At 46.5% G+C, this 14,197-nt stretch overlaps 1 protein-coding gene across 3 annotated transcripts in view; it reads right to left on the bottom strand.

Moving 5' to 3' along the window:
- The window catches only part of mtus1b (microtubule associated tumor suppressor 1b), a 96,238-nt gene that overhangs the window by 20,158 nt on the left and 61,883 nt on the right, over positions 1-14,197 (bottom strand). The gene's annotated exons all lie outside the window — the stretch shown is intronic.

The raw sequence follows: 14,197 nt of genomic DNA, 5'->3' as shown, positions 1-14,197 counted from the left end.
TCAACTCAATGAGAGGCAGAGCGCTATAACACTATGCGAGTCCCATCACCACACCAGCTGAGCTATGACCTTCTCCCTAAGGGGGTTAAACACTGTAATACTGCCCCCTTATGGCCACCACGCTGTCAATAACCTCTCACAGTCATAGAAACAGGCTTCATGTGTGACCTTGATGGGCAGTCCTGGCGCTAGAGGGATACAGTGTCTGCAGGTTTTTGTTCCAGCCCACCACTAACACATCTGATTCTAATAATCAACTAATCATGGTCTTCAATCTTAGACCTCAGTTTAGACTGGGCTGGAAAAAAAACATGCACACACAACACACACTGTACTGTATGAGGTGTTGAAAAAAAAGTTCCTGAAGACAAACAATGTATACGAAATGCTTCAGTCTGGTTTTAGACCCCATCATAGCACTGAGACTGCACTTGTGAAGGTGGTAAATGACCTTTTAATGACGTCAGACCGAGGCTCTGCGTCTGTCCTCGTGCTCCTAGATCTTAGTGCTGCTTTTGATACCATCGATCACCATATTCTTTTGGAGAGATTGGAAACCCAAATTGGTCTACATGGACAAGTTCTGGCCTGGTTTAGGTCTTATCTGTTGGAAAGATATCAGTTTGTCTCTGTGAATGGTTTGTCCTCTGACAAATCAACTGTACATTTCGGTGTTCCTCAAGGTTCCGTTTTAGGACCACTATTGTTTTCACTATATATTTTACCTCTTGGGGATGTCATTCGAAAGCATAATGTTAAATTTCACTGCTATGCGGATGACACACAGCTGTACATTTCAATGAAACATGGTGAAGCCCCAAAATTGCCCTCACTAGAAGCCTGTGTCTCAGACTTAACCTGTTGGGGATAGGGGGCAGTATTTACACGGCCGGATAAAAAACGTACCCGATTTAATCTGGTTACTACTCCTGCCCAGTAACTAGAATATGCATATAATTATTGGCTTTGGATAGAAAACACCCTAAAGTTTCTACAACTGTTTGAATGGTGTCTGTGAGTATAACAGAACTCATATGGCAGGCAAAAACCTGAGAAGATTCCTGGCCTGTCTGACAAGTTCTTGTTCATCTTGGCTCTTTTTATTGAAGACTGAGGATCTTTGCTGTAACGTGACACTTCCTACGGCTCCCATAGGCTCTCAGAACCCGGGAAAAAGCTGAATGATATCGAGGCAGCCCCTGGCTGAAACACATTAGCGCGTTTGGATAGTGGCCTGTCAGAAGACCATCAGACTGGGGCTCGTGCACGAGGGCACAAGATGTTTTTATTTTCTCTCTCTATGAACGAAAACCACCACTCCCGGTCAGAATATTATCGCTTTTTTACGAGAAAAATGGCATAAAAACTGATTTTAAACAGCGGTTGACATGTTTCGAAGTACGGTAATGGAATATTTAGAATTCTTTTGTCACGAAATGCGTCGTGCTCGTCACCCTTCTTTACCATTCGGATAGTGTCTTGAATGCACGAACAAAACGCCGCTATTTGGACATAACTATGGATTACTTGGGACCAAACCAACATTTGTTATTGAAGTAGAAGTCCTGGTAGTGCATTCCGACGAAGAACAGCAAAGGTAATAACATTTTTCTTATAGTAAATCTGACTTTGGTGAGTGCTAAACTTGCTGGGTGTCTAAATAGCTAGCCCTGTGATGCCGGGCTATCTACTGAGAATATTGAAAAATGTGCTTTCACCGAAAAGCTATTTTAAAATCAGACATAGCGAGTGCATAGAGGAGTTCTGTATCTATAATTCTTAAAATAATTGTTATGTTTTTTGTGAACGTTTATCGTGAGTAATTTAGTAAATTCACCGGAAGTGTTCGGTGGGAATGCTAGTCACACGCTAATGTAAAAAGCTGGTTTTTGATATAAATATGAACTTGATTGAACAAAACATGCATGTATTGTATAACATAATGTCCTAGGGGTGTCATCTGATGAAGATCATCAAAGGTTAGTGCTGCATTTAGCTGTGGTTTGGGTTTATGTGACATTATATGCTAGCTTGAAAAATGGATGTCTGATTATTTCTGGCTGGGTACTCTGCTGACATAATCTAATGTTTTGTTTTCGTTGTAAAGCCTTTTTGAAATCGATCAGTGTGGTTAGATTAACGAGAGTCTTGTCTTTAAAATGGTGTAAAATAGTCATATGTTTGAGAAATTGAACTAATAGCATTTCTAAGGTATTTGAATATCGCGCCACGGGATTACACTGGCTGTTGAGTAGGTGGGACGCAAGCGTCCCACCTAGCCCAGAGAGGATAAGGAAGTGGATGGCTGCAAACTTTCTACTCTTAAACTCGGACAAAACAGAGATGCTTGTTCTAGGTCACAAGAAACAAAGAGATCTTCTGTTGAATCTGACAATTAATCTGGATGGTTGTACAGTCGTCTCAAATAAAACTGTGAAGGACCCCGGCGTTACTCTGGACCCTGATCTCTCTTTTGAAGAACATATCAAGACTGTTTGAAGGACATCTTTTTTCCATCTACGTAACATTGCAAAAATCAGAAACTTTCTGTCCAAAAATGACGCAGAAAAATGTATCCATGCCTTTGTTACTTCTAGGCTGAACTACTGCAATGCTCTACTTTCCGGCTACCAGGATAAAGCACTAAATACACTTCAGTTAGTGCTAAATACGGCTGCTAGAATCCTGACAAGAACCAAAAATTTGATCATATTACTCCAGTGCTAGCCTCCCTACACTGGCTTCCTGTTAAGGCAAGGGCTGATTTCAAGGTTTTACTGCTAACCTACAAAGCATTACATGGGCTTGCTCCTACCTATCTTTCCGATTTGGTCCTGCCGTACATACCTACACGTACGCTACGGTCACAAGACGCGGGCCTCCTAATTGTTCCTAGAATTTCTAAGCAAACAGCTGGAGGCAGGGCTTTCTCCTATAGAGCTCCATTTTTATGGAATAGTCTGCCTACCCATGTGAGAGACGCAGACTCAGTCTCAACCTTTAAGTCTTTACTGAAGACATATCTCTTCAGTAGGTCCTATGATTAAGTGTAGTCTGGCCCAGGGGTGTGAAGGTGAACGGAAAGGCTGGAGCAACGAACCGCCCTTGCTGTCTCTGCCTGGCCGGTTTCCCCTCTTTCCACTGGGATTCTCTGCCTCTACCCCTATTACGGGGGCTGAGTCACTGGCTTGCTGGTGTTCTTCCATGCCGTCCCTGGGAGGGGTGCGTCACTTGAGTGGGTTGAGTCACTGACGTGGTCTTCCTGTCTGGGTTGGCGCCCCCCCTTGGGCTGTGCCGTGGCGGAGATCTTTGTGGGCTATACTCGGCCTTGTCCCGGGATGGTATGTTGGTGGTTGGAGATATCCCTCCAGTGGTGTGGAGGCTGTGCTTTGGCAAACTGGGTGGGGTTATATCCTACCTGTTTGGCCCTGTCCGGGGGTTTCATCGGATGGGGCCACAGTGTCTCCTGACCCCTCCTGTCTCAGCCTCCAGTATTTATGCTGCAGTAGTTTATGTGTCGGGGGGCTGGGGTCAGTCTGTCACATCTGGAGTATTTCTCTTGTCTTTTCCGGTGTCCTGTGTGAATTTAAATATGCTCTCTCTAATTCTCTCTTTCTTTCTTTCTCTCTCTCTCGAAGGACCTGAGCCCTAGGACCATGCCTCAGGACTACCTGGCTTGATGACTCCTTGCTGTCCCCAGTTCACCTGGCCGTGCTGCTGCTCCAGTTCCAACTGTTCTGCCCGCAGCTATGGAACCCTGACCTGTTCACCGGACGTGCTACCTGTCCCAGACCTGCTGTCCCAGACCTGCTGGAACCCTGACCTATTCACCGGACGTGCTACCTGTCCCAGACCTGCTGTTTTCAACTCTCTAGAGACAGCGGGAGCGGTAGAGATACTCTCAAAGATCGGCTATGAAAAAGCCAACTGACCCTTACACTTGTGTTACTGACTTGTTGCACCCTCAACAACTACTATGATTATTATTATTTGACCATGCTGGTCATCTATGAACATTTGAACATCTAGGCTATGTGCTGTTATAATCTCCACCCAGCACAGCCAGAAGAGGACTGGCCACCCCTCATAGCCTGGTTCCTCTAGGTTTCTTCCTAGGTTCCTGGCTTTCTAGGGAGTTTTTCCTAGCCACCGTGCTTCTACACCTGCATTGCTTGCTGTTTGGGGTTTTAGGCTGGGTTTCTGTACAGCACTTTGAGATATCAGCTGATGTAAGAAGGGCTATATAAATACATTTGATTTGATTTACTGTATCAGCCTACACCATCACTCTAGCTCTACAATAACCAGAATGGAGCTCAAACTCCATCTGTCTAGCTCTACAATAACCAGAATGGAGCTCAAACTCCATCTGTCTAGCTCTACAATAACCAGCATGGAGCTCAAACTCCATCTGTCTAGCTCTACAATAACCAGAATGGAGCTCAAACTCCATCTGTCTAGCTCTACAATAACCAGAATGGAGCTCAAACTCCATCTGTCTAGCTCTACAATAACTAGAATGGGCTCAGACACACTCATATCAAACAATTTACTAATCCAATCTCCAATTACATTGCATTATCCTATTAGTCAACAGCCATATCATTTATTAACAGTTTGACACTAATCTGCCATTTGGGTTATATACATTTTCTGTTTCTAAATTCAATGCATCAGTGTGTGTGTGTGCATAGGGACACCCGGACAGACTGGGACATGCTTGAGTATGAAACTTGTGTGTGTGTGTGTCTGTGTGTGTGTGTGTGTGTGTGTTAGTGGGTAATCAGCGCTCTGTCAGTGTGTCTGCCTCTTCTAATGGCATTGTGGTCGACTTCCCCACACCCTCAGACACACATACACACACACACGACTAGAGACTTTCCGTAACACACACAGAGTTTCAACGCTTCCTCGAGCATGTCGCACCACTGCCAGTCTGGATGTCCCCATGCATGGCTTGAGCTAACAGGGGGAGCGGTGCCTACTTTCACCCTGTGTTTTCACAGCCTACCACAGCACCCAAAAGACAACACCACACACAGGGGCATCCTGAGGGTGACCGCTAATCGCTAAATCTCTTTTAACACACCAGGGAGGGGAAACCAAAACATCCTCCCGGCAGGCAGGCAGGCAGGCAGGCAGGCGCACACACACACACACACACACACACACACACACACACACACACACACACACACACACACACACACACACACACACACACACACACACACACACACACACACACACACACACACACACACACACACACACACACACACACACACACGAATAATCTCCATTCAGAAGCATAAACAACTGTAATTCATGACAATCATTTCGGTTTACATCAATGAGGGCGGAAACTCCTGAAGAGAACCAAAACAAAGACCATGGAGGTTTATCTGATCTGCGTAAGAGGCTGATGTTGAGATATCTATTCTATAACAAGTCACTGGACCAATATATAGACCGGTATTATATAACATGTTTGCCACTAGTATTTCTGTTTACTGGGAGGAGCTTCAGATATGGCTATTTCCATCATATTCAGCAACATATAACCTTTTACAAAATGTCTCTTGCTTATTTTTTCTCCGTTCTCCTTTCCGGAGGGAAAAAGAGTCAAGCAGACATTTTGCAGAGTGTGTACCTGGGATCTGCCATGCAGGCTGATAGAGGTTCATGGCCCAGTCTGTGAGAGAAAAGTCAGTCAGTTAGCCACTTCGCATGCAGTGGGATATTACGTCTGCATCCCAAATGGCACCCTACTCCCTCTTTAGTGCACTACTCTTAACCAGTGCGCTATATAGGGAAGGTGGTGCCATTTGGAACATATTTTACAAGTCAGAAAAAAACTGCTCTGGATGGAAGTTGGGTTCGGGCACAGATCTAGGATCAGCTTTTCCTCCACAAGTCATGACCGTAACTATCATGGGGAGAAACACTAAACTGATCTAGGATCAGCTTTTCCTCCACAAGTCATGACCGTAACTATCATGGGGAGAAACACTAAACTGATCTAGGATCAGTGTCTAGAGGAGACTTTAAGAGGTGCTACTAAAAGGGATATCGGGGAGAGTTGAGAGGCTGGATGAGAGGAGGAAGAGGATGAGAGGAGCAGAGAGGGTGTATTTTAGTTGAGGATGGTGTGTGTGTGTGTGTGTGTGTGTGTGTGTGTGTGTGTGTGTGTGTGTGTGTGTGTGTGTGTGTGTGTGTGTGTGTGTGGCTGATCTGTCATCTGAGTAGATCAAACCCTTTGAAACGTATTCCCCACCGAGCTGAAACCAGGTTGGTGTTTGCGGCTACTGTAGTTTGCCAGAATGTAGAGAGTGAGAGTTGGACAGAGAGCCAATCCCTCATCAACTGTACAGTATTAATTACACTCTGCTGCTCCAATGGGCTGGCAAATTAAAACACAACCCACTTCATAGGAGGGTTTAACACTGGATTACTGTGTGTGTGTGTGTGTGTGTGTGTGTGTGTGTGTGTGTGTGTGTGTGTGTGTGTGTGTGTGTGTGTGTAGAAGCTTTTCCACCCAGATCAGCCTTTCACAGCGTTGAGCAGTGTGCAAAAGCTATTGCCAAAATTATGACCCCCACCCCAACACACACACTGCTTTTGCACACTGCTCAACGCTGTGAAAGGCTGATCTGGGTGGAAAAGCTTCTACACACACACACACACACACACACACACACACACACACACACACACACAGTAATCCAGTGTTAAACCCTCCTATGAAGTGGGTTGTGTTTTAATTTGCCAGCCCATTGGAGCAGCAGAGTGTAATTAATACTGTACAGTTGATGAGGGATTGGCTCTCTGTCCAACTCTCACTCTCTACATTCTGGCAAACTACAGTAGCCGCAAACACCAACCTGGTTTCAGCTCGGTGGGGAATACGTTTCAGAAAGGGTTTGATGTGCCAGCCAGTGGCAGTAAACAGTCCCCGTCACTTGTGCACACACACACGCACACACACACACACAAAAGGTATCCCGTAGTCTTAATCTGGGCGGGATTAAAGATGCCCCCTGCCGTGCTCAGATGAAACATCAAATCTGGAAAAATGAAAAGTGCGAATCTGACGGCATTAATCCTCAAACTGCATCTGCAGCAGATTTGTCACACGAGGATTTTGATGTACAGTACTTAGAACATGTGGCGTTAAGCAGCATTGGATGCACCCATGTAAAAGCTTGCTGGGCCATAGGCAGGAGGGCGAGAGTCTGTGCTAGCCTGGTCTATAATGGGCTTCACAGAACATCTTAACCGGCGGTTATCTCAGTACTAGACGTTCTCTCTTTGACAACCTTGAGGTGACTATGGAATATAAGTATGATTAGAACTGAAGTGTAAGACACATTGTAAATAAAGCAAGCCACCAATAAGGCCGTGAACGTCTCATATACCACCCTGTACCCCATATAGTGCACTGTTTCTGACCAGGTCCCTATATTGGGAACAGGGTGTCAGTTGAGATGCAGACGCAAGTGAACACGTCCCCGGTGACACGGCTACAGACTCCTAGAAAATCTAGAAGGACCCCTGGCCCACCTGCAGTCCAGTCAAAGTTCATTAACTGCAATAACTGGGGCCTCGTAGATCGCGTCGCTCGCCTAACGAGGCGACTGAACTCCCAGCCCGGCTGTATCCATGGCAACACATGGAGATCGATGTCAGCGGAGGCTGCTGAGGGGAGGAGGGCTCATAATAATGGCTGGAACGGAGCCAATGGAATGGCATCAAACCACGTGTTTTATGTATTTGATGCCATTCCACCTATTCGGCACCAGCCGTGACCACAAGCCCGTCCTCCCCAATTAAGGTGCCACCAACCTCCTGTGGTCGGTGTGTGGAGTGAGTGAGAGAACATGGGGTGTCATTAGCACATGTGTGCCTAGCAACACTGAACTGGGGTCCTTATAGTGCTCCACTGATTGGGTCTGCCCAGCAGTATGCCTGTACAGAAATGCTTACTGACCTGTTTTAAATTAGCCTACATCCCTAAAAACAGGTTGCCTGGTATAAAAATAAAATAGATTTGATATCTGTTCATCACAAAATATGCCACATAAATATGAGAACCAGAAGGCATGGCTGGCTGAATTCATTAGAGAATATATACATTCCTTTAGAGAATGTATAATCTTATCGTTACCAAAATACCACTAAACTCTCCAGTACACCAGACAGATTTCAGAAAGGGAACATCTCTCCCTAGTCCCTCCTTTGGGATATTCTGTCCCCAGAAAATTCCCTCATCAGGCGAACGTTGAAAAAAACGTAGAGGTTAGCTCTTGCACGAATGGGCAACCTTGCCGCAGAGCAGGCAGTGACTAAAGCCTGCTGTAACCTACATTTCTCTCACAGCAGAGAAGTGGGTCTCTAAACCACTAAGATGGAGGCCGCCCTCAGACAGACACGTGCAGCCTGAGCCTGGATACAAAACAACACGTCATATTACACTTTTACTATTACACACTCCGTTTCACTGCTCGGCAAATATTATTATTCTAGCCGGTATAGATATAACCATTTAATAACAAAAATGGGTACGCAGCCAGATATGTGCAGTCTAGTTTGAATACAAAAACAGCAGGTCAGGCTAAAGTACAGGTTTCAACAGACAAAATGCCAAAGACTAAATAGCAAGAAAAAACAACTGTATAACCACTGAAACAGATAGAGGGAGGAGTCAAGCTCGTGATTGACACAAAACCAGCATGCCAGCCCATAGTGCTGCTTTTCAATAGATACAATGCCACAGAACACAAAGAAAAGGCCTGTTCCTGACAGCCTTAACATAGTGGTTTAATGACAGAAAGATGGTCAGGCTACTAGGAGCCAGATGAGGCTGTGTGTCTGGGTACCATGGGAGTCACGGTTAGAAGGAGCCCTCTGCCTTGCCGGCTATTCACCACGCTATGGTGGAGCCACTAGTGTAGAAAACACACACACACACACACACACACACACACACAAATACACACACAGAGAGAGTGGCATCTCTATTGTATACATGGCGGCTATACACAATAGTGAGAGAACCCCCTGGTAAAGAAGGACTGCAAGGCAACAATGGCTGCCGCGGCGCGGGGGAGGAAATAGGGAACGTGGGAGATAAGATGACGGAGGAGGGGTACGATGGATGGAGTGATGAGGTGTGTGTGTGTGTGTGTGTGTGTGTGTCTCAGACCTGCATGGAACACCACAGTGGTCTTCTTGCATCCCGAGAGGAGTTGGAGATTCCGGAACAATCCTTTGGCTGTCAACTTCACATGGAAGTTAGACAGAGAGAGTCTAGGAGACCATAACATGTCTCTGGTGAGAGATTCCTCTAGTATAGACGTAAAGAAAAAAGGAGGGAACAACGAGAGGGAAAGAGAAAAATAAATCCACTGTCTCTAGTCTAGGTAGATACTCCTCCAGACTAGGTTAGTCTCTAGGTAGATACTCCTCCAGACTAGGTTAGTCTCTAGGTAGATACTCCTCCAGACTAGGTTAGTCTCTAGGTAGATCCTCCTCCAGACTAGGTTAGTCTCTAGGTAGATACTCCTCCAGACTAGGTTAGTCTCTAGGTAGATACTCCTCCAGACTAGGTTAGTCTCTAGGTAGATCCTCCTCCAGACTAGGTTAGTCTCTAGGTAGATACTCCTCCAGACTAGGTTAGTCTCTAGGTAGATCCTCCTCCAGACTAGGTTAGTCTCTAGGTAGATCCTCCTCCAGACTAGGTTAGTCTCTAGGTAGATCCTCCTCCAGACTAGGTTAGTCTCTAGGTAGATCCTCCTCCAGACTAGGTTAGTCTCTAGGTAGATACTCCTCCAGACTAGGTTAGTCTCTAGGTAGATACTCCTCCAGACTAGGTTAGTCTCTAGGTAGATACTCCTCCAGACTAGGTTAGTCTCTAGGTAGATACTCCTCCAGACTAGGTTAGTCTCTAGGTAGATACTCCTCCAGACTAGGTTAGTCTCTAGGTAGATACTCCTCCAGACTAGGTTAGTCTCTAGGTAGATACTCCAAAAAAAATCCAAAAGCGCAGCTACACCACTCCCAGATAGAGAGAGAGAGCTACACCACTCCCAGATACAGAGAGAGAGCTACACCACTCCCAGATAGAGAGAGAGAGCTACACCACTCCCAGATAGAGAGAGAGAGCTACACCACTCCCAGATAGAGGGAGGGAGAGAGCTACACCACTCCCAGATAGAGGGAGGGAGAGAGCTACACCACTCCCAGATAGAGGGAGAGAGAGAGCTACACCACTCCCAGATAGAGGGAGAGAGAGAGCTACACCACTCCCAGATAGAGGGAGAGAGAGAGCTACACCACTCCCAGATAGAGGGAGAGAGAGAGCTACACCACTCCCAGATAGAGGGAGAGAGAGAGCTACACCACTCCCAGATAGAGGGAGAGAGCTATGCCACTCCCAGATAGAGAGAGAGAGCTACGCCACTCCCAGATAGAGGGAGAGAGCTACACCACTCCCAGATAGAGAGAGAGAGCTACACCACTCCCAGATAGAGAGAGAGAGCTACACCACTCCCAGATAGAGGGAGGGAGAGAGCTACACCACTCCCAGATAGAGGGAGAGAGAGAGAGAGCTACACCACTCCCAGATAGAGGGAGAGAGAGAGAGAGCTACACCACTCCCAGATAGAGGGAGAGAGCTACACCACTCCCAGATAGAGGGAGGGAGAGAGCTACACCACTCTCAGATAGAGGGAGAGAGAGAGCTACACCACTCTCAGATAGAGGGAGAGAGAGAGCTACACCACTCTCAGATAGAGGGAGAGAGAGAGCTACACCACTCTCAGATAGAGGGAGAGAGAGAGCTACACCACTCTCAGATAGAGGGAGAGAGAGAGCTACACCACTCTCAGATAGAGGGAGAGAGAGAGCTACACCACTCTCAGATAGAGGGAGAGAGAGAGCTACACCACTCTCAGATAGAGCGAGAGAGCTATGCCACTCCCAGATAGAGGGAGAGAGCTATACCACTCTCAGATAGAGCGAGAGAGCTATGCCACTCCCAGATAGAGAGAGAGAGCTACACCACTCCCAGATAGAGAGAGAGAGCTACAGGAGCTGTGAATGAGTGCGGGAGCGTAGGGGAAAAAAATACACTCGAGCTGTACTCCCGGCCAATGGAAAACAAGAGAAAATGGCGCCAAAAATAGCATTGTTTTTCTGCCACCTGCAGTAGAAGCAGTAACAGTATGGAGAGATAGTCCAGGTCTAGTCTGTAGTAGAATCCTCAGAGAGAAAGGAGGAAATGTAGGCAGAAACGACGATGATGAAGATTATCTCCTCTTCTTCAGAGGATCAGCGGTAGCATGCTATGTCCCCTAGTGATGCCTCACACACACACACTACCGCAGACACAGACACTGCAACACACACACACTGCAGCGTTTGGGACCAATAGGCGTTAGAGGTTCTCTCTCACACACACACGGTTTGACAAAGCCCAGCCTCTGCATCTCTGTGTATCTCACACTGGTTCTTTCGATAGTACTGTAAAGAAAACACACAGAGAGATGCTGCTAGGGAGGGAGGGAGGGAGGGAGGAGGGAAGGAGGGAGGAGTATGCGCAGAGCGGCAACTGGGCGGGAACTGAGAATAATATCTCTCTCTCGCTCTCCTTCACTCCCAGGGTGAAGATGTGAGGGGGAGGATGGATGGAGGGATGAAAAGGAGAAGAGAAGGTGGGAGGATGCAGATGGTTCATACCGAGGTTCCAACTGATGGGAGAGCAGAGATAAAGGAGAGAAGAAAAATGTGGATCCTTGAAAGCAGGAGGCCCCACCCCTCTCCATCACTCCTCTCTCTCCCGCTCCGTCACTCTCTCTCTCCCGCTCCATCACCCTCTCTCCACCCCTCTCTCTCTTTCTATTCCTTCTATCTCCATCTCTCCCTCTGTGGCAGGTGCTGTGTTAAGCCTATTCACTGGGATGGCGTCTGAAAGGATGCATTTGTCACACATAAAACAAACACACACACAAACACACCCACACGCCTCAGAATATTGATGAGTGACACTGTTCTACGGGGTGGCTGTACAGGCAGCCTGTGAATGGCTGTCCATTTCCATCGTTCAGCTGCTCTTTTCACTGTCTGGAGAATCAGCATGGAATACACACCACAGGGGGTATGGATGATGAGGCACAGATAAACACTGGACCTTAGAGATGGCTGGGATTCAACGCGACTGACATTCTGTTGGGGGTTTATGAATTTAATTCATGCTAATAGATAGTTGACAAGATATGCATTGGAGCACATTGTAGGGTGTGGTACTGAATGGGGCATACGATCAAATGTGAGTCAGGGGGTGTCAGTCACATGATGGCACTTCCTCCTCCTCCCCCTGTTATGATGTGGAGGGGAAGGTTAGTGTTAGGACATAGACAAACACACTCTCCAGGATATACTTTCACACTCCACCACCAGGGGGCAGCAACCAGGTCTAGGTGCTGAGCCAGGGCTTGATAAGCACATCAGGTGCTGACAATTAAGGTGATGTCACAGTGGCAGCTTGGGGAACCTACTCGTTTTGTTGAGGGCTTTCATTTGTTTTTTGAGTCTTTAGTTTGGGAAGCCCTCAGTGTTTTCCTTTTTGTACATATTTAAGTTTCAGCACCATCTGAAGAAATAATAATTTGCTTGGACTGGCTGACCCAGAGGTCAAGAGAGACAGAGCTGGCCCTGGACCAAGGTAAGGTTGCTCTCCCTGGGCACAGTACATTCAACATCTAGATGCATACGCTGATTTCTCACAAATGCACACATTCATTCAGGTTACAGACCATGTAACTATGTAACTAGGCCAAAGACCCCTAGACATAACGAGTCAGGTTACAGACCATGTAACTATGTAACTAGGCCAAAGACCCCTAGACATAACGAGTCAGGTTACAGACCATGTAACTAGGCCTAAGACCCCTAGACATAACGAGTCAGGTTACAGACCATGTAACTAGGCCTAAGACCCCTAGACATAACGAGTCAGGTTACAGACCATGTAACTATGTAACTAGGCCTAAGACCCCTAGACATAACGAGTCAGGTTACAGACCATGTAACTATGTAACTAGGCCTAAGACCCCTAGACATAACGAGTCAGGTTACAGACCATGTAACTATGTAACTAGGCCAAAGACCCCTAGACATAACGAGTCAGGTTACAGACCATGTAACTAGGCCTAAGACCCCTAGACATAACGAGTCAGGTTACAGACCATGTAACTATGTAACTAGGCCTAAGACCCCTAGACATAACGAGTCAGGTTACAGACCATGTAACTATGTAACTAGGCCTAAGACCCCTAGACATAACGAGTCAGGTTACAGACCATGTAACTATGTAACTAGGCCTAAGACCCCTAGACATAACGAGTCAGGTTACAGACCATGTAACTAGGCCTAAGACCCCTAGACATAACGAGTCAGGTTACAGACCATGTAACTAGGCCTAAGACCCCTAGACATAACGAGTCAGGTTACAGACCATGTAACTATGTAACTAGGCCAAAGACCCCAAGACTTATCCAATGCAACAATATTAGTAGGCTAGTTAATGGGTTCATAACACCCCTCTCCATCTCTCCCCTCCCCTCCACATCCCTCTCTCCTCTCCTCCGAGGCAGCTGTAGTTTACAGGGACAAGGTCACTCCAGAGAGAAATCTGTGTGATGTGTGTGTGTGATATGTGTGAGTGAGTAAGTGAGTGATATGTGTGAGTGAGTGAGTGATATGTGTGAGTGAGTGAGTGAGTGAGTGAGTGAGTGAGTATTAGTGGTCTCAGGGCCGCCGGAAAATCTGTGGCAAAGCGGCATTTCATTTTCAAATCAGGTGTGGCAGCGCCACTTTTGATTTATACTGAACAAAAATATGAACGCAACATGCGTGGTTACACGTGGTCTGCGGTTTTTAGTCCGGTTGGAAGTACTGCCAAATTCTCTAAAACGACGTTGGAGGAGGCTTATGGTAGAGAAATTAACATTCAATTATCTGCTCTGGTGGACATTCCTGCAGTCAGCATGCCAATTGCACGCTCCCTCAAAACTTGAGACATCTGTGGCATTGTGTTGTAACAAAACTGCACATTTTAGAGTGGCCTTTTATTGTCCCCAGCACAAGGTGCAGATGTGTAATGATCATGCTTTTTAAATCAGCTTCTTGATATGCC

This window comes from Salmo salar, chromosome 08, assembly GCF_965601325.2.
Source record: "Salmo salar chromosome 08, fSalSal1, whole genome shotgun sequence".
In the NCBI taxonomy this organism is placed as follows: domain Eukaryota; kingdom Metazoa; phylum Chordata; class Actinopteri; order Salmoniformes; family Salmonidae; genus Salmo; species Salmo salar.
The sequence above is the reverse complement of the archived record's forward strand: the minus strand, read 5'-3'. Positions and strand labels throughout refer to the sequence as shown.